Source organism: Phyllostomus discolor, chromosome 3, assembly GCF_004126475.2.
Source record: "Phyllostomus discolor isolate MPI-MPIP mPhyDis1 chromosome 3, mPhyDis1.pri.v3, whole genome shotgun sequence".
Classification (NCBI taxonomy): Eukaryota; Metazoa; Chordata; class Mammalia; order Chiroptera; family Phyllostomidae; genus Phyllostomus; species Phyllostomus discolor.
Genome location: NC_040905.2, coordinates 93,799,189 through 93,821,064, shown reverse-complemented (window position 1 = coordinate 93,821,064; position 21,876 = coordinate 93,799,189).

Here is a 21,876-nt window from a genome sequence, read left to right as displayed (position 1 = left end):
CTAAGAATAAAGGGAATGTTTTAATAATGGATTAGAGGAGAAAACAGAAGTTAATAATGATGGTGTTCAAATGTGAAATAAGCCCACCATCAGTGTGCCAAGCACTTTAATTGTTTTTCCAGCAGTGGGAAAGTGTTCAATCATCCTCGCCCTTTCCCCCTGAACCTAGGGAGCAGACTGGCCAGGTTGTACATTGTACCCGGGGCCTTTGACTGACTTCATCCATTCCAGCAAATTGTGCTCTCCAGCCCCAAATGAACTCAGACTGGTCTCTGGATAATGAATAAGTAAGGAGCAACAGGAGAGAATCTGAGCACCTATTAAATTCAGAAAAGGCTGAGAAACAGTCTCTGTCCTCCAGAAATGTATAATAATGGCCAACATTTATTGAACATTCCTTCAGTACCAAATGCTGTACCCAACACACTAGATCACCTCACTGCATACTGACAATGCCCTGTGGTAAGTAGCTTAGAGGGCCCCCATATACTAAAAAAGTTCAAAAAGGTTAAATAACTTAGCCAAGGATACAGAGAGGACAAAATCCATATTCTAATCTAAGTCTGTCTGTGTCCTCTCCTGAATTCTTTGTCTATTTTTAGACTACAGGCAGATACAGTAAATGAATGAAATACAAAGTACACTCAGGTATAACGGCAATGGATAGTGTGAGAAGGTTGAAGATGAAGCAAGAACTTTTCGTGGAGGAGGTAGATTTGCAATTAATATTAAAGAATGGATGGAATTTAAAAAATAAAGTAACATGAGAGGAACTCTCTTAGCCTTCTAATACTGCTGATCAAAGACATCCTTTTAGAAAAAAACAAATTATGCATTTAGTGAGCATACATTCATTCTTTAAAACTGTATAGAAATGAGCTCATACTATGCATGTTATTCTCATCAGTCCCCTAATGATGGACATTCACGTTATTCTATTTTTGCTATGTTTGTTGCTTGGCATGTTTTTATGAGTATATTTTCAAAGCAGATTCTTAGTAAAATTATCACAAAACATCTGTGCACCTAAAATTTTTATGCATATTGCCAATTTACCCTCCAAAATAATTGTACCACTGTTAATTTTGGTGGAAAGTAGCATTTTTAAGCTGTTTTTATATGCATATTAATTATGAACAAAGTTGGGTGCCTTTTCACATTTTTATTAGCTATTTGTATTTATGTTTCTGCAAACAATATCATTTGCATTTTCACAATTACATCCTACGCGTTTTTCCCTTATCCTCTTGTATGAGTGCTTTATAAATTAAAGAAAAACAACTTTTATTATGTGTGTTACAAATATGCCCCTGTTTTGCCTTTTGACTGTGACATCTTTTTATGTAATTGTTACACTGGTTTTGTTTTCACATGGTCAAAGTTATCAATTTTTTTCTAAAGATTTTATTTATTTATTTTTAGAGAGAGGAGATAGGAGAGAGAAAGAGAGGGAGAGAAGCATGGATGTGGGAGATATGCAGTTGCCTCTCTGGAGCCCCCATTCAGGGACCTGGCCAATAACCGAGGCACGTTCCCTGACTGGGAGATCTTTTGGTTTGCAGGCTGGCATTCAGTCCACTGAGTCACACCAGTCAGGGCTCAATTTTTTCTTTATGTCTTCGGTGTTATAAAATTGGTGGTGAGAAAAGCCTCCCCCACACCGAGATAGATAAAGAGAGACATATATGTACATACACATTCTTCCCATAGCAAGATTTCTTTACTTATCTCTAGCATAGTCCTCGGTATGCTAGGGCTGTCTGGGGCTTTCCATTTCAGCGGCCCATTAAGGCTCTATTTCAAGGTAGTCTACACACTCCAGCCCAGGGAGGTAGGGTGGAGGTAGTGGTGGGGGGTGGGGCATCATTTTCTGCTGCCCCTTTCAATGCTGAAAGGCCTTCTGGGACTCCCTAAGCTTCAGGCTTTTCACTTGTTTGGCAGCCCCAGGCCATTGTTTTTCACCCAGAGCTGAAGTCTTTCTCCGCCCTGCTCCTGGAGCCTTGCCTTTCCCTTCAGGCTCCCAACAGCTCCTTATTGCCTTTTATCTGTTTCTTTGGTGCCTGGGATCTCAATGGTTCTGCGTGTCCAGGAAATCCCAGAATCACAGTGGCCGGAGGAGTATTTCTGAGGGTACTTAGGTATTGGGTGAGGGAGGTGGGAAAAAGGACCCATGATCTTCCTGAATCCTGCTTCAGTCTCAGTCACCTGGTCGAAGCTGACTTGGGTTGGACCTCTGACAATTCTGATTCTTAGTAAAAATTGTGAATAGATATTCTGATTTTATAGTTCAGTGTTTATGACTTGCTCAGGAGTTAGCCTCCCCAATCCTCCTCCAGGAGGAGGCTGTCTAAGCCAGACAGCATCATTGACCTAAATAGTGAAAACATGCTGCTTTAAAAAAAATTGATTTCAGGGAGAGAGAAATCACTGATTTGTTGTTCCACTTATTTACGCATTAATTGGTCAGTTCTTATATGTGCTCTGACCAGGGATGGAAAAACACACCCTTTCACTGAAGAGAAAATCTCAGTGATTCTAAAGGATTTTTAAAAATAGTTGTTTAATATTCATATATTTGTGAATTTTCTAGGTTTCGTTCTGTAGTTGATTTCTAGCTTAATTCCATTGTGATAGGTAAAGATATTTTGTATGATTTCAATCCTTTTTTAAGGTTTTATTTATTTATTTTTCAAGGGAGGGGAAGGGAAGGAGAGAGAGAGTGAGAGAGAAACATCCATGGCCTGAAACCCAGGAATGTGCTCTGACTGGGAATCCAACCAGCAACCTTTCACTTGGCAGGAAGACACCCAGCCCACTGAGCCGCACTAGCCTGGGCTCCCTTTAGCATTTCTTGTGGGGTGGATTTACTAGGAATGAACTCCCTCAACTTTTGTTTATCTGGAAATACCTTTGTTTCTCCATTATTTTTGAAGGATAGTTTTACTGGATGTAGAATTCTTGGTTGATAGATTGTTTTCTTTCAAGATTTTAGATATGTCATCCTACTGCCTTCTGGCCACTGGTAAGAGGCTTTTCTCTTGTTGCTTTCAATATTCCCTGTTCGTCTTTGGGTTTGGCAATTTTACCATCATTCATCTTTGTAGGGACCTCACTGAGTTTTTCCTTCTTGGAATTCATTCAGTTTCTTGGATGTGTTTATTTTTGTCTTCCTTCAAATACGGGAAGTTTTCAGACATTATTTCTTCAAATATTTTTCTGACCCTTTCTCTCTTTTTTCTTTCTAAATTCTGTGTTTTTGTTGTTACTCTTGATAGTGCCCCACAGTCCCTCAGGCTTTGCTCATTTTTTTTCATTCTTTTTTCTTTTTTCTTCTCATGCTGATTTTTTTAATTGCTTTATCTTCAAATTTAATGATCATTTCCTCCTGTTCAAAGCTACTATTAAATGCGTCTAATAAATGTTTCATTCCAGTTATTGTATTTCTGTTTGGCTCCTTTTGATAATTTCTATCTCTGAATTAATATTCTCATTTTGTTTACATTGTTTTCCTGATTTCTTTTAGTTTTTTCTGTCCACATTTTCCTTTAGCTCATTGTACATAATTAAAATAGTTGATTTAATATCTTTTATGAGTATTTACAATATCTTGGCTACCTCGAGGATGATTATTCTTTTTTTTTCCTGTGAATGAGCCATGCTTTCCTGTTTCTTTGCATGCCTGGTAATTTCTTATAAAGAATGGGACATTCTGAGTATCATAATGTAGAAGCTCTGAGTATTACAATGTGGAAAATCTGATTCTGTCACTCCTTAGAGGTTGTTGATTTTGCTTGTAAAGAGTTTGTGTCTTTTCCAAACTATTTTCCTAAGGCATGTATTCCTCATTACATGTGGTTTCTATGTTATTATCTATGCAGTCAGCCAGCAACCTGGAACAATTCCCACCTTTTCCACCAAAATAGAAGGTTCTAGTCCCATACATTTTCCAACAGATACCTCCAGGGAAGCTGCTGTTGCCTAAGGAGGGCAAAACCAAGGCAATGGTCTGCCCTTAGTCCCTTAGAAAACCACCAGACCAACCCAAATGCTCAACCCACAACTTCTCACAAGCCCAGATATTCAAAGACAAGATTGCCACTGACCACTCTGGCACCAACCCAGCCGCTCCCGGAGCACAGGCTGCTCTCCTCACAGTCCCAGTGGGGGCTGAGGAACGGGCAGTACAGCTAGTTAGTGTACACTGGTTATGAAAAATCAGCAGGCTCTCCCTCCAAAGCACTTTCTTGGTTGTTATACATGTTTGGTTAGTTTCCACAGTTTTGAAATTGTTGATTATAATTGTTCTTACCTGTTTAAAGTTTACTTCAGTGGAGGAAGAGCTGACTCCTAGAGCTTCCTCCTTCACTATTTTGCATGACACAGAATGGATCTTTTTGGTCATAGGAATTTTTTTCCCAGCTTTATTGAGATATATTTGATATATAACATTGTGCAAGATTAAGGTGTACACCATAATGATTTGATATATGTATATATTGCAAAATGATTACCACAGTAAGGTCAATTAACACATCCATTACCTTACACAGTAATCTTTTGTATTTGTGAGAACGGAGTAGATTTTTTAAAATGAACTTAAGTGCACCCATTTTAAGAATACAGTTCTAGCCCTGGCTGGTGTAGGTCAGCGGATTGAGCATGGGCCTGTGAACCAAAGGGTGGCCAGCTCCATTCCCAGTCAGGGCACATGCCTGGATTGTGGGCCAGGTCTCTAGTAGTGGGGTGCATGAGAGGCAACCACACATTGATATTTCTCTCTCTCTTTCCTCCTCCCTTCCCCTCTCTCTAAAGATTTTATGTATTTATTTTTAGAGGGGGAAGGGAGGGAGAAAGAGAGAGAGAGAAACATCGATGTGCGGTTGCTGGGGGCCATGGCCTGCAACCCAGACATGTGCCCTGACTGGGAATCGAACCTGTGATGCTTTGGTTTGCAGCCCACGCTCAATCCACTGAGCTACACCAGCCAGGGCAAATAAAATATTTTTTTAAAAAGAATACAGTCTCTTAAAGTTCCCTCTTAAAGTTTCACAGAAAATAGAGTCATTCAATAGTCTTCTGTATTCAGGAGACTGTCTTCTATTACTCAGGAGGGTTTTTTTTAATTATTATTTTTAAAGATTTTAGATTCACCGGGAATCATACCAGTGACCTTCCGCTTTGCACGATGATGATGCCCAACCAACTGAACCACACCAGCTGGGCTTATTTGACTTTTTCAATTTTAATTTCTTGATAACAGAGATCTCACCTCATACATTTTTTTAAAAGATTAGTTATTTATTTACTTTTAGAGAGAGGGAAAACGGGGGAGAAAGAGGAAGAAAAATAAAGAGAGAAACACACCAGCCAGGGCTCATCTCACACATTTTTTGACCCTCAGCCCTGGGACAGTGCAAGTGCCTGTCACCTGGCAGATGTGGGACAGAGTAAGTATTGGCCAGTTGTTGCCGATCAGGAGCATAGGTCCCTTGTCACCAGGTTTTCTGACTGAGAGAAGCCAGAAATTTGAATTTGGGTAGAACTCTCCTAATTTTTAATCATATCAATATTCAGAATAGAAAGATTAAAAAAAACAGTAAAATAAATGAGAGGAAGGAGTTTACAAATGAACATATATTGGAATAGTGCTAACTTCTTCCCATGCAGAACTGACTGATTTGGGATGTCTGAAAACATCCCTGGACCTCATTTTTCAAAAGTAATATTCTGTGTGTTCACCTAGTCACACTTAGCACCCCAACATTGTTTAGAGAACAAACAAAAGAATAAATCTGAAGTTGCTAACTAGAAAATGAACTATGGGGAAATTTTGTCTCTGTCTATGTAGTTGTTCATTTTTAAAAAGTATTTGTTGCCGTGGCAGGTGTGGCTCAGTGGATTGAGTGCCGGCTTGCAAACTGAAGGGCAACTGGTTTGATTCCCAATCAGGGCACATGCCTGGGTTGCAGGCCAGGTCCCTGTTTGGGGGTGTGCAAGTGGCAATTAACCAATCGATGTTTCTCTAGCACATTGATGCTTTTCTCCCTCTCTTTCTCCTTCCCTTCCCCTCTCTCTAAAAATAAATAAATAAAATCTCTTTAAAAAGGTATTTGTTTATTTTATTGAAATATATTTGACATACAACATTGTGTAAGTTTAAAATGTACAACATTATACATTTACATATTATAATGTGAGTGGCACTGTAGCATTAGTACCTCTATTACATCACATAAGTATCAACATCTTTTTGGGGGTGTGAATAATCAGGATATTGTCCCTTAGGTAGTTTGATGTATTTGTTTCTTTATTAAATAAAAATGTAAGAACAATTTGAAACAATTATATAGGGCAAAATTCTAAGACATTGAGCAATTAAAATAGATACAGGTAATCTTATAGATTACCCTAAAAGACAACAGGTCCAAAATGTTGACTAAATTAAAGAAAACCATTCATTTAATAAAGGAGAATTAAAAGCTGAAAAGAAATTTTATTTTATTGTCTCCACTTGTTGGTTTACAAAAGATAAAGCACAAATGAATGAAAATCCATTATTTAATGTGGAAAATGTGTTGAAATTTGGTTCCATCACATTTTTTATTTTTGTTGATGTATTTTTTGTTTTATGTAGTTTTAATTCTGTTAATGCAATCAGACAAGAGCACAAATTTTGAGCAGTTTTATAAATTTTCAAAGCAAGCACATCTTGGGCCCAGAACCCGGATGAAGAACAGTGACATCTCAGAAACCACCCCCCACCCCATCGAGGTCACCGCCTCCACCGCTGATCCTACTGCCCCAAATTCCTTTCCTACAAATCCAATTTGCCTGTTTCTGAACTTTATATCAATGAAATCATGGCGTGTATGTACTCTTTGTATCCTTTTTTCTCATTCGATATTATATTATGGGATTCATCCATGTGGTTGTAAGTAGCAATAATTGGTTTCATCATGTTTTGATGATCGGTTTGATTCTCATTAAAACATAAAATAAAGTATAGGTGCTAATTTCTAAATTGCATCGTTCTGGGTAGTACCGTGAAGTAAAACACAGAGCACAATTTTTAAGATATTTTATTTATGTACTTTTAGAGAGGGGGGAAAGGAGGGAGAGAGAGAGAAACGATGTGAGACAGAGACGTTGACCGGTGGCCTCTCACAAGCCGCAGCCGGGGACTGAACCTGCAACCCAGGCGCACGCCCTGACCCCCTGACCCGATGACCCTGGGTCTGTGGGGAGGACGCCCAGCCCGCCGAGCCGCACCAGGCAGGGCTGGCGCACTGTTTTATGTCTTCTACCAATGTCTTGAAAGAGGAGCAGAAAACAAGTAACACTTGGCCCCAAATAAAAGGTTTACTTTGTTTTCAAGTGAAGTGAAATGATCTCTGATCTATTTCATGACACATTGAAGACAACCATAGAAAACTAAAGATTTTATTAAAAATCTGACTAGGAAATTTCATTCTCTCGAAGTTTCAGAAATCAGACTGGCTCTCTGGTGGCCCTTCTTCAGAGAAGGCCAGTGAGCGGCGGCCACGGGGCCCGGCCAAAATGGCGCGACCCCGAAGCCCCACTTCCACAAGGCCTGGCAGGGGCGCGTTGCCACATGGTTTGAGGGGGGCTGGGGGCGCGGCAGACGCGCGGCCTGGGAGCCACAGTGGCGGCATCGCCCCTCACCCTGCCCTGCGCGTGCACCCGTGTGGCCCGCAGGGACGCGCGCCGCCCCGCGGAGAGGCACCACTGGGCAGTGAGCCCCAGGTGTCCGGGCCCAGCTGGGACGAGTTGAGGGTGGCCGGCGTTCGCAAAAAGGTAGCCCGGACCTTCGGGCTCTCTGTGGACCTGAGCAGGTGGAGCAAGCCCACCCGCCGAGTCCCTGCTGGCTGACTGAAGGGGTCCCGCTCCAAGTCCCCCCTCTTCCCCAGGCAGCCCTCCACCGGGGAGAGGGAGACCGCCCAGCTGACAGGACCAGTCATTCCCCTCCAGGGGCATCCGACCTTTTGGCGTCTCTGGGCCACACTTGTGTTAAATACATTGTGACACATAATCACAAAAAAAAATCTCATCATGTTTTAAGGAAATGCGCGATTTTGCGTTGGGCCGCATCACAGCCATCCTGAGCCGCATGCGCCCGCGGGCGGCAGGTTGGACACGGTGGAAGGAGAAAGCCGGAGTCATCGGAGAAGAGAAGAACGTCAAGGCCTTTTCCAGTCTTCCCATGACCGGCGTCAATGCCTGGCTCTCTGGCATCCAGGCGCAAAGAGCCAAGGAAGCTGCAGAACAGGATGTGGAAAAGAAAAAAATAAAGGGTTGTTGGCAACTTGTCATAAAATTAAAAAATAATAATAATAAAACAAAATGGACAAACTTATTTACAACAAATATCTCGATATCTGCCACATTCCAGCTGTGTTCTAGGTACCAACAGAGATGTTAAGTTTAAAAACTGACATGGAACATTATTTTGGCTCCTTAAATGTATGGTGGCCACATAGTCCAACTCAAATTCTAGCAAAAATGCAAGCAGTGCTTGCCTAAACCTAGTTAATCAAATCAACTAGATTTTTGTATTTTAAAATACAGAACACAGCCTTGGCTGGTGTGGCTCAGTGGATTGAGGGCTGGCCTGCAAACCGAAAGGTCACGGGTTCGATTCCCAGTCAGGGCACATGCCTGGGTTGCAGGCCAGGCCCTTGGTTGGGGGTGAGTGAGAGGCAACCGACCAATGTCTCTCTCACACGTCAGATGTTTCTCTCCTTCTCTTTCTCCCTCCTTTACCCTCTCTCTAAAAATATGTAAGTCTTTTAGAAAATAAAATAACATACAAACACAGCTGTGACTGAAAGCCTACTGTTAAACCATTCCCTTCGATCCATAGCTGGCTGTCTCCTTTGAGATGGGGTGTACTAAGGTTCTGTGGATTCGGTCCCTCTGGGGTGAAGGGGGAAACTTTTTAAATGAGAGCCAAAAGAGGGATACTTGAGGGAGGCTTTGAAGGATGCATGAAGGATGCATGGAACTTGCCTAGCAAAGGACGTGGGGGGAGAGGTACTGAAGGCAAAGAGAGGGTGGGTACCTGCTGCACATACTGGTGCATGCTGGTGCAGACAGCAGAGGAGAAGAAAGGCAGCTTGTATTCATTCATTCATTTTTCATTCATTTGTGTTTCCATCCAGTATACATTTTCCACTGTTTGTGAGCTTTTCTCCTATATAAGCTCCCTGAAGACAGCAACTAAGCTTCATTCATTGTCCCACCCTCTGAGCCTAGGACAGTGCCTAGTTCACAGCGTACATTTGGTGTTTGTTGCCTGAGTGAATGAAGGTAGAACACAGGCTTTGAAACCTTAGATCTAAGTCTGCCACATCCTTCCTTTAAGATCCTCAGAATCAGCCCTGGCTGGTGCCTCTCAATGGGTTGAGCGCTGGCCCTTGAACCAAAAGGTAGCATGCTGGTCATTGATTCCCAGTCAAGGCACAACAATGTGTCAATGTGTCTCTCCCTCTCTTTCTCCCTCCCTTCCTGTCTCTCTAAAAATAAATAAATAAAAATATTACCAAAAAACCCACAAAACTTCAGCATCATTGCCCAAACTCTCTGAATCACATTTTTCTCATCTGCAAGTTGGGAAGGAAAACATCTATTTCTTAGGGAGACTGTGAGAGTTTCTTTAGCAAATTTATTTTGACCTACCATATTGTTTAGCAGGCATTCAAGGAACATTTTGTAGCTTTGTTTAGGGATGTGCTAAATTCTGTGGGGGAGGCAGAGAGAAATATGGCACTGTCCTTGGCCTCAAGGAGAATACAGATTTGTGGGAGGACAGCAAATAGGTTATCATACGGTAGGACCAGGGCAACTACAAGGAGAACCTGGGCAGGAACACTTGAGTCAGGCTTTGAAGGATGCATGGAACTTTCCTAGCAAAGGAGGTGGGGTAGGGGGTGTTGAAGTCAAAGAGAAGAGTGTGTCAAAGAGACAGAAGTGTCACAATGCACAAGTCACAGAGGGAACGGCAAAGAGTTTGTGAGGAACAGGGCTCAGGGCCAGGAGCAGGTCAGAACTCAGGGCTGGAGAGAGACTTGGGTCTGATCGCAATGGGCCTGCTGTGCCACCTAAGCAGCCTGCGCTGGGCGCGGGAGCCAGGACGCCTCTCATTCCAGCCTCTGTGTCCAGGTGAAATTGTGCCGCCCACTCAGGGAAGCTGGGATAAACTGCTCTTCAAAACAATAACTTTTTGTTTTGAACAAAACTTTTCAAAACTTTTATTCAAGTATTTTATTTTACACAGGATAAAATGATTTATTTGTAAGTGTTTAGTTTAAATGAGTTTTGACAAGTATTTACCCCCACCACAATCAAGATATAGAACAATTCCATCACTCTAGAAAGTTCCCTCTCACCCCTTCACATCCCATGAGCCCCTCCCCTGGACTCTGGGCCCTGGCAATTCCTCATCTGCTTCCTGTCCTGCTCTAGAATTTCACGCAAATGGATCATCCAGTATGCAGCTTTTGTGTCAGGCTTATTTCACCCCCTCAGCCTAATGTTTTGGAGATTAATTCTTGTTATGGTTTATATCCCTTTTACCCCTGAGTGGTAGTCCTTTGTATGGAGCTGTCACAGTTTGTTCAGCATGGTAAATATCGGATTGTGCCAGCCGGGGGGGTGCGTTTATGTGTGGAGTGGCTGTGAGTGTTCTTGTATAAGTCTTTGTGTGCACGTGTTTTCACTTCTTTGGGTAAACAGCTGGCAGTGGAATTGTGGGGTCTTAGGGTAAATTTAACTTTTTAATAACTGCCAAAAAGAGAGAGAGGAAAAGAGGGAGGGGAGAGAGAGAGAGAAGGAGAGGAGGAGGAAAGGAGAGAGGAGAGAAGAAGAGGAGAAGGGAGCATGTACCAGCCAACATTCAGCTTCCCTACGGCCAGTGGGGAGAATTATGGTGGCAGAAAGCAGCCAGATTATCTAGGCGAGGGTAGGAGATATGGGGTATCTCTGAGTCACTCATCAACACACCCACATATCTGTTCCAGCCCAGGCCACCATGGCCACCACTCATGTCCTGAGAGCGTCGTCTCTCCAAACATGTGAGCCATTCGGAATACTACATGGGATCCCAGGAGCCCTCATGAAAATGCCAGGAGAGGTGGGGCCAGGAGTCCTCTGAGACCTGGGGACAGGCAGTCTGAGGCCTCAAGGAACAAGGTGTAGGGAAGGCAGGAGGTGGGACAGGGTGGGAGCTCAGGACTTGTGGAAAGGCAGCACCCAGCAGGCCTTTAGGGGAGCTCTCAGGACCCTGGGCTCAGAATGGAGGCACCTTCCTGGTGAGTGTCCCTGCCAGGCCCCAAAGAGACCTGTTGGTGCACACCCAGGGTGCTCAGCCCCTGCACTGGCAGCCAGTTCCTTGCAAACTTTGGAGGTGTGAAAGGGAAGATGGAACTCTCTGAATAAATTGTACAGTAACAAAAGCAAAGGGGGAGGGGAAGAAAAGCAGTCCTGAGGCTGCAGTGAGGGCCCTCCCCCACCCACATTCCTCTTGCCGCACTTAAGAAACGTGGGAGAAGCCGCAGGCTGGCGTGGCGGCCCCATGTCTCCTGGCCTCTTGGCAGTGCTGCACATTCAGGCCGCAGGCCTATGCTGGGCTCCACTCTGCCACTATTGCCTTCCACCCGGGAGCAAAGTTTCCAGAACACTTTGTAAAATAAGAACACAGTGGTTTTCAGTGTGGAGACATTAATAAGCTGTTCCTAATGGGCTTCCTGTCGCAGTCCTCAGGGCACCTGCTTGCTGCAAGTTCCTCCTGGATTCAGCCTACCTTGACCCTGGGCCAACTTGGCACAGGAGGTGCAGATAACATTGGGAGGCTTAGGAACAAATCCTCAAAGGCAAACCTGCAGAACCAGACGGAGTCTTTTGTGAAATTCCCAGGCCAGAGCTCTGAGCCCCCAGGCCTCTCTGTGCACCTGGCCCTGGTTTGATCTCTGAGGTGGTTGCTGTTCCCTTTTGCAACTGCTTTCATGTTGGGTTTCAGCTCCAGGTTGCTTCCTGAGAACCCTCTCTGCAGGTCCATTCTTGTACAGTTTGAAAGCCCTTGACCTTTCCCAGTTGCCACATACACACTTTTGTTTTCTGCTCACCCAGGTGGAACACCTGGAGCAGAATTTTCACAAAAACAGGCTGTCAGTGGCCCCCACAGATGGACTTTGTCCCAAGCTCAGTTCTGTACAACGTGTGTATGTGTGAGAGGGTGGATGAGTGCATTTTATATACTTACTCACAAGGTTCAGGTTTTCTTTCTGTGAACTTGATATGATACAACTTTGGTGAAAAACGTTGGTTTGCACAAAAAGACAAATGTTATGATTCTCCTTATATGCAGTACTTAGAGCAGTCAAATCCACTGAGACAGAAAATAGAACAGTGGTTGCCAGGGGCTGAGGGGCTGGGGGAAATGGGGTGGTGTTGTTTAAAGAACATAGAGTTTCAGGTTTGCAAGATGAAAGGAATTCTGGAGGTGGGTTGTAGAGCAATATGAATGTACATAACACTACTGAACTGTACACTTAAAATGGATAAAATGGGACATTTTATGTTAAGTGTATTTTACCACAGTTAAAATACAATGTGCTTGGTCTATAGAAGATGGTGAATGTTTTGTGGCTTTGTAAGACCTAGCAGCAGATGGCTTTGTGTATAAGGACAGACATCAAACACAAGCTCTTTGCAGGCATGGAATATGATCAGGAGTTAGGATGTGCCATCGATGTGGTTAGGGTGATACGACAAAGGTGTTACAGATATGCAGTGTGGCACATCCCAGGGGATGTGTGTCCCTAGTAGAGACATACCCTAGACCCCAGCAGCCTGAGTTTTGCTTTTGGCCAGAAGCTGCTACCATGGGCTGCCCTTCTTCTTGGTTTCTAAGGCTTCAGAACAGAGAGTGTCTCTGTTTTTGAAGAGGGAACATTCAATGCACATTTGTTTTCTACCAAGACACGTCAGAACCACATTTTACAACAAGGCCTTGTTTCATCTGCTATTTCTCCTGGGAAGAAAAGATGTATGAATATTGTTTTCGGTCCTGGCTGGTGTGGCTCAGTTGGTTGGGCGTTGTACTGCAAACTGAAAGGTTGCTTGTTCAATTCCTGGTTAGGGCACATGCCTGGGTTGTGGGCCTGGTGTCTGGTCGGGGCACGTGCAATACTTCTCTCTCACATAGGTTTTTCTCTCCCTCTGTTTCTCCCTCCCTTCTCCTCTCTCTGAATAAATAAATAAAATCTTTTAAAAATTGTTTTGGGATTAATACTGAATATAATTTTTTTAAATTCTTTTTTAAGATTTTAAAAAAAGATTTATTTATTTATTTATTTATTTATTCATTTATTTATTTTAGAGAGGGAAGGGAGGGAGAAAGAGAGAGAGAGAAACATCAATGTGCAGTTGCTGGGGGCCATGGCCTGCAACCCAGACATGAGCCCTGACTGGGAATCAAACCTGCGATGCTTTGGTTTGCAGCCCGCGCTCAATCCATTGAGCTACGCCAGCCAGGTGAATATAATTTTTAAAAAATATTTTATTTATTTGTTTTTAGAGAGAGGGGAAGGGAAGGAGAAAGAAAGAAAGAGAAACATCAATTGGTTGCCTCCTGCATGCCCCCAACTGGGAATCTGGCCCACAACTCAGGATATGTGCCCTGACTGGGAATCCAACCAGCAATCTTTCCGTTCATAGGCCAGTATTCAATTCATTGAGCCATACCAGCCAGGATCAGAATATTTTTTTATAATGTCAGGCTTATTTTGAAAAATTATGAGTTCATTTCAAACATAGGCAGATATCTTCCAGAGAAAGGTAATATTATGCCAAATTATTCTTGATAACGTGAAGGAAATTTCTGGAACATTCACATTTAAAGATTCCTTATAATGAATGCCTTTGGCTTAAAACTAGCCAAAAATTGCTAACATTTTCATTAGAAAGGCTTGTATTACTAAAAAACTCTGAAGTTAAGCATTATTTGGAAGATCCAGGACAGACATAGAAGAGAAAAAGAAGGAAGGTGTTAAAATCACATATTGGAGTAGTCATCTAATGCCTTTGGCTATTTGGATATTAATTCCAGAAGTGTCCTTATAATTATATTAGCGATCTCTCAAATTAAAGGCCACAAATACCTACTTTCAGTGTTGAATAATTCTACAAAGATGCTAGTTAAAATGCTGTTCGAATCTCAGAATGAGAATATGCCCATTTAACTTGGCGAGGTCAGGCCAGCGTTCTACCCCAGAGGATCTGTTAGGTGGAATTTGAAGAAGCTGGATAACAGATTCATTTAAGCAAAAGCTTCAGCTTCTTAGCTGGCAGAGTCCTCAGCAAGGAAACCACGTGACCACTGAGAGTAAGGCTGAGTCCCTTCAAGGACAGTCAGGGGATTACCATGTGGCTGCTTCAAGATCCGCCCCACCCCAGAGGGATGTGTCACTTGTCCTCTGCTGGGGTGAGGGCTCCCTGCTGACTCTGATGTGCAGCTGGGCTTGAGAAAGAACCACAAATTGCTTGACAAGACGATGCAAACTTTGATTTTATTTCCATACAAGTCTTTCTTGCAGGGGAGACAGGCAAAGGAAAAAAAGAAAAGCCAGTGGGTAAAAACATTTTTGTGCCCTGATAAGTATTTGCTGTAACTCCAGCCAAACTTAAGAGTTTTAAAAGTGTTTTCAAGGACCTTCTCCCCTTTGCACTCTACAGTCCTGCAAATAGATATTGTCATTATGTGTCGAGTTGAAAAAACTGGTTTTGAGAGATCAGGTGAGGGGCCCAGCTGGTAAGAGGTGGAGCCAGGGCTCAGACCAGCCTAATCCATCTGCCCCTTTGTCCAGAGCCTGAAACAATTCTCTTCTGTAAGGGCCCATCCATTTCAGTGTTTTGTTCTCTGCTGCCATTCAGCTAGCTTGATTCTTTTCTAACTCTTTTTTTACTCACAGTGTAAATTGAGATCAGTGTAATTTCTGAGAAAATAGAAATTAACAGGGCAGCCAGCCTGAGAGTGGAAAGTCAGGGACATACTCAATCGGCCTTGAAGCATGAAACACTTCCAGATGCCAAAATCACTTACCGCTTGCTTCACTTTGTTTGGCAGGGCTAAAATTAAATAGTGCTCTCCAGCCGCTGTGGTGGGAATTGAATTTTGCATCTTCATTAGGCTGTGTGGAAATGACCTTGAAAGATAGAGGAACCTCAATTGTGTTATTTGGTAGCAAATAACATCCAGAAAATAGTGACATTTGAAAAGAGTTCTGTTTCTAAATCGAGGGATTGTTTTAAAGCATAGATTTTCTTTTAAAAATGAGCAAAGTTCAACTGTATGAAAGTAATCTCTTTAGTGGCAAAAAAAAAAAAAGGAAAGGAAAGGAAAATTTCAAGCAAGATCATGTTTTCCACAACTACTTGAAGAACTGCTGCCACCTCATGGAAAATTTTTAGAAACTTCCAGTTTAGCCAAGAATCCATGCTTGCTGTCTTCCACGGTCTTCCCTCAGTCACCGCCACCTGTCACATTCCCTCCGCCCCAAGCCTGGGAGTGTCTGGCCTGCATATGGCAGTTTTTATGTCATTGTGGGTCAGTTCAAAAGTCGTTGGAATAGCAGAGAAACAATGTGATTAGAAATCAAGAAATAATATTTCTTTTAAATGTGTTAAATGTAAGCACTTTTCCTTGAAATTTAAATTTTAAAAATTTCTTTTCTTAAAGAAAGAAATATCATTTCAGTTATAGTTGAAATGAGCAGAGAGGACAGAATGATTAAGAAAACTGTTCCCCATCTTTCTTCACCCCTGCTACTTTAGGAGAGCACTGCTGTACCGGTCAGACCTGTGCTAGCTGAACACAGTGAGCCCCTTCCTGCCTGCCTGCTTTCACACGTACCTGACATGACCTTCCCGCTGTTGGATTCCGGTGAATTGTCTTTTCAGGGGTCAGCTCAGGAATGGCTCCCCTGTGGAAACGTCCCCAGTTCATTCTGGTTTCTCATTCCCCTCTTTGTTTCTGCAAAACTTTCTGCCTCTTGCCAGGGTCACATTTATTGTCACTGTATCTCCTGCCAGAGCACCATATACATTTTATTGTGATAGTTTTCTAGAGGGAATGAATGATGTGAGAGCCAAGAGTTCCCACTCCAGGCTCAAATCCTGACTCTTCTATTACTAGCTGTATAACCTTGGGCAGCTTTTCTTTGCTACACGAGGGAGGTAGTGGTATCACCTCAAAGGCTTGTCTGTGGTGGGCCTTAAATGAATTAATATTCACTTGCTTAGAGCAGGGCCTGGCAGAGGGAGCACTATGGAGGTGTGAACTCTCACTGCTCCTGTCTACACTGTGATTGCCCTTGAGCACTTCGCCTCTCCCCACCCCCAGACTGGCTCCTGCAGAGAAGGATTGGCTTTGTTCATCTTTGATGCCCCCCACCCCGTGCTGAACACAGTGTGCATGTGCTGTTGTGTTTGATGGGTGCAGGTGTGCACAAACGAGGCATTTAAAACCTCTTTTTCCACACAAATATGATCACAATAATGAGCTCAGAGTGAGTGCGTATGTGCCGGAGCCATAGCTCTCTCACAACTGCCCTAACATGTTCTAGCTCCACAAGCCAGGTCCAGCCCCAACATGTGCACATTATATGAGGCTGAGGAGATGCCAGGCTCCGGGCAGCCTCTGGCTGCAAAGTTGACAACAGCTAATCTGTAACCCAGAGCAGAACTGGTGATGTGCACATGATAGGAATGCACCTGTGTCAGAAGTCCAACTTGGGAAGTAAGGCTTCCTTTACAGACCCCAAGCCACAGACACTATCAGGAACCTCCTAATTTCTCCATTTTCCCTGTCTTAGTTATTGTGTTCATTTCCTAGGGCTGCATAATGAAGGACCATCAACTAGGTGACTTAAAATTGTCAGAAATTTATTGTCTCGCAGTTTTAGAGGCTGGAAGTCCAAGATCAGCACGTCAGCAGGGCTGCTTCTTCCCAAGCATGGTGCAGGAGAATCTGCTCAGGCCTCTCCCCCAGCTGCTGGTGGTTTACCAGCACTCTTTGGCATTCCTTTGCTTTCTCGTGGCATTGTCCTATGTCTCTGCACATGGTCTTACAGTTCTGTGGGTCTGTCTCTGTCCAAATATTCTCCTTTTATAAAAGCATCAGTCATATTGGATTAGGGCCCATCTCATGACATCATTTCAACTTAATTACCTCTGTGAAGACCCTCTTTCCAAATAAGGTCACAATCTGAAGAGCTGGAGATTAGGTCTTCAGTGCTTTCTTGGGACAACACAATTCAACTTGTCACAGTTATGGAGACGATTTGGAGATGCTACTGCTGGGGATTGGCAGAATTGTCACATTCTTAAGTTTCATGAGTGAAGTCGATGTGATATAGTATTTCAGATTTGGGGCTACTATTTTTCCAGTTTTATTGAGGTGTAATTAACATATGACACTATATATATTTAAGGTGTACAGCATAATGACTTGACTTACATATATTGTGAGATACTATTTGTTTTTTTAAAGATTTTATTTATTTATTTATTTTTTAGAAAGAGGGGAAGGAAAGGAGAAAGAGAGGGAGAGAAACATCAATGTATGGTTGCCCCTCACGTGCCCCCAACTGGGGACCTGGCCTGCAACCCAGGCTTGTACCTTGACTGGGAATCAAACTGTCAACCCTTTGGTTTGCAGGCCCGCACTCAATCCATTAAGCTATGCCAGCCAGGGCTACTATTTGGTTTTAAAAGGGTGTAGGAATCAGCACAGATATACATTGCTGAGTTATTGATAATGGTCAAATACAAGAAATATCTAAACGTAGGAAGATGATTAAGTGGATGATGATAATAATGATGATGATCACAAATATTCTTCATGGCTTACTCTGTGCCAAAACTGTGTCAATGACTTCATCCTGATAAAAGGCATCTACAAAAACTCCTACACCTAACATGATACTTAATGGTGAGACACTAAAATCTTTCCCCTAAAATCAGGAATAAGACAAGGATATCCATTCTTGCTATTACTGTTTAACTTGTTACTAGACATTCTAGCCAGGGCAATTAGGGAAGAAGAAGAAATGAAACTCATCCAGGTTGGAAAGAAAGAACTAAATTACTTCTACTTGCAACCGACATGATCAAGTATATATAAATCCAAAGGAGCTCATAAACACACACACACACACACACACGAGCTAATAAGTGAGCTTAGTAGCATTGCAGGATACAAGACCAATATACAAAAGAATCAATTGTATTTCACTCCAAAAATGAAGTTAAGAAAACAATTCTACGTATTATAGCATCAAAAAGAATAACATATTTATTTATTTATTCTCCACCTGAGGACTTTTTTCCATTGCATTTTAGAGGGGAGCAAGGTGAGAGAGAGAGAGAATGAGAGAGAGAAACATCAATATGAGAGGGAAACACTGATTGGTTGCCTTCTGGTAGATGCCCCAACTGGAATGGAATTGGAGACCTTTCCATCTAAGGGACAATGATCTAACCAGCTGAGCCACACTGGCCAGGGCAAGAATGAAATATTTAGGAATAAAATTTTTTTAAAAAATGTAAGATTTTACACTGAGGACTATTACACATCCATTAAAGAAGTTAAGGAGTTCTTCCTGGCAAGATGTCAGAGTAGACATGCACACACAGACACAAGCGATTCTGTTCTATTGTTATTTACAGTAGCAATATTATTGCAAAGCAAGCTCTCTGGAGAGCCATAACTAAACATGAGGATGTTCTCAGAATCTACTAAGGCTAAATATAAAATAAAGAGGAGTTTCAAAATAAAATATCATTTTATATTCTTTTTATATTTAATATGTATATATATGTATACATATATGAAGAAAACAAAAATTCAGATTTAAGAAACAAGTGGCATTAGCAAACCAAAGGGTCTTTGGTTCGGTCCCCAGTCAGGGCACATGCCTGCGTTGCAGACCAGGCCCAGTGGGAACCACGTGAGAGGCAATCAATCACACATCGATATTTCTCTCCCTTTCTCCCTCCCTTCCTCTCTCTCTAAAAGTAAATAAATGAAATCTTAAAAAAAAACACCCACGAGTGGCATTAAAAAAGTCTGTCCAAAAAAAACTCTGTCCAAGAATTTTCTCTCAAGAACAATAAAGAAAAAAGTAAACTAAGGAAAACCTTAACTAATATAAAGTTAGCACATATTCCTGGATCAGAAGTCTTAATTTTGTTAAGATGACAATACTCCTCAGGTTGACTTACAGAGGCAAAGCAATTACTATCAAAATCCAAACTAGTTTTTTACAGAAATTGAAAAGCTGATCCTAAATTTATACAGAAATGTAAGGGACCTATAACAGCGAAATGAAAGAACAAAGTTGGAGAACTTACTATTTTCTGATTTCAAGGCTATTACAAAGTTATGTAATAAAGAGAGTGCAGTACTGGCATGAGAATAGACATATATATAAGTCTTATATTTGTATATGTATGAGTGTGTATGTATATGTATGTCTTGAGAGCCCAGAAATAAACTCTCACTTTTATGATCAGTTAATCTTCAACAAAGGTGCCAAGACCATTCAGTGGGGAAAAGAAGTTAGTCTTTTCAACAAATGGAGCTGGTACAATTGTATATATACATGCAAAAGAATAAAATTAGACCCATATTTTATACCATATCCAAAAATTAACTCAAAATGGGACAAAGGCCTAAATGTGAGAGATAAAATCATAATAATCTTTTTACTTATTTTTAAAGATTTTATTTATTTATTTTTAGAGAGAGGGGAAGGGAGGGAGGGAGAAGGAGAAAAACATCGATGTGTGGTTGCCTCCCACATGCCCTTCACTAGGGACCCAGCCTGCAACTGGTGGCCTTGTGACCTGACTGGGAATCGAACCAGTGACACTTTGGTTCGCAGGCTGACACCCAATACACTGAGGCACACCAGCCAGTGGAAAATCATAATCTTAGACGAAAACAGAATAGTCAGTGGTTCCTTAGATATGACAACTAAAGCATAAGCAACAATAGTTAAAATTGATAAATTTGACATCACTAAAAATATTTAAAAAAATTTTTAAACACCATCAAGAAAATGAAAAGACAACCCATAGAGTGGAGGAAAAATTTTACAAACTATGTATCTGATAAGAAACTTGTACCTAGAATATATAAAGAACTCTTATAATTCAATAATAAATAGATAACTCAATTAAAATATAAGCGAAGGACTTAAATAGCCATTGCTCCAAAGAAGATATAAATGGTCAATAAGCACATGAAAAGATGGTCATGATCATTAGTTATCAGGGAAATGCAAATCAAAACCACAATGAGGGGGGTGGGCTGGAATGGGAGTAAAAGGCAGAAACTGTACTTGAACAATAATTAAAATACACACACACACACAAAAGAAACCCACAATGAAATATAATTTCACACCCAGGAGGGTAGCTAAAATAAGAAAGATAGACAATAACATGTACTGACAAGGATTTGGAGAAACTCGTGCCCACTTACACTGAAAGTAGGAACGTACACTGGTGGTAATCTGACAGTTGCTCAAACAGTTAAACATAGAATTACCATATAATGCAGCAATTATGTACCCAAGACAAATGAAAACATATGTCCATCCAATAATTTGTACATGAATGTTCATAGTTAAATATTTGCAATAAACTGAATGTTTATCCTCCTCCAAAATTTGCATGTCGAAACCTATTCCCCCAATATGAAATATGGGTGGGGCTGTTAGCAGGTCACGAAGGTGGAAGCTTCATAAATGGAATTACTGCCCTTTTCAAAGAGACCCACGAAGCTCCCTCTCCACTTCCGTTAGGGGAGGTTTCAGTGAAAAGATGGCCCTCAGTGAGAAAGTGGGTCTCGCCAGGCACAGAGCCTGCTAGCACCTTGATCTTGGACTTCCCAGCCTCCAGAACTGTGTGAAATAGCTTCTGCTGTTTATGTGCTACCTAGCATTTTGTTATAGCAGCCCAAATGGACTAAGACAATATTCATAGCAGTCAAAAAAAAATGAAACAACCCAAATGTCCATCCGCTAACAAATAGGCCTTTAAATTAGATTGTATTTATTTATTTTTAGAAGAGGGAAAGGAGGGGTAAAGAAAGGGAGAGAAACATCCATGTGAAAGAGAAACATCAATTGGTTGTCTCTCACATGTTTCCAACCAGGGACCTAACTCGCAACCCAGGCATGTTCCCTGCATGTGCCCTGACTGGGAATTGAATCGGCGACCTACTGTTTTGTCGCACTGTGCCCCACCAACTGAGTCACACCTGTCAGGGCCTCACAGATAGATTTTTAAAATGTAGTATATCCACACAATGAAATATTATTCAGCAATGAAAACAAACAAAAAAAAATACTGATACCTGCCACAACAGGGATGAAGCTTGAAAACATTATGCGAGGCAAAAGAAGCCAGCCACAAAGGACCACATATTGTGTGATGCCATTTATGGGAAATGTTCAGAACAGGTAAATCCACAGAGACATAAAGTGGATTCACGGCTGCCTAGGGTTGTGAAGATTGGGAGGAAATCATTGCTAGTGGGTATGGGGTTTCCTTCTGAGGTGATAAAAATGTTCTAAAGTTGATTGTGATGATAGTTGCACAATTCTGTGAATACACTAAAAAACCATACGTGCAGTTTGGCATTGACATGGTGGCTCAGCTGGTTAAGCATCATCCCCACAAAGACAAAGGTTGCCAGTTTGACTACCTCAGGGCACATGCCCGGGGTTGCAGGCCTTGTCCCTGGTGGGGGTGTGTTCAACACCAATAGATCAGCCAATAGATCGATGCTTT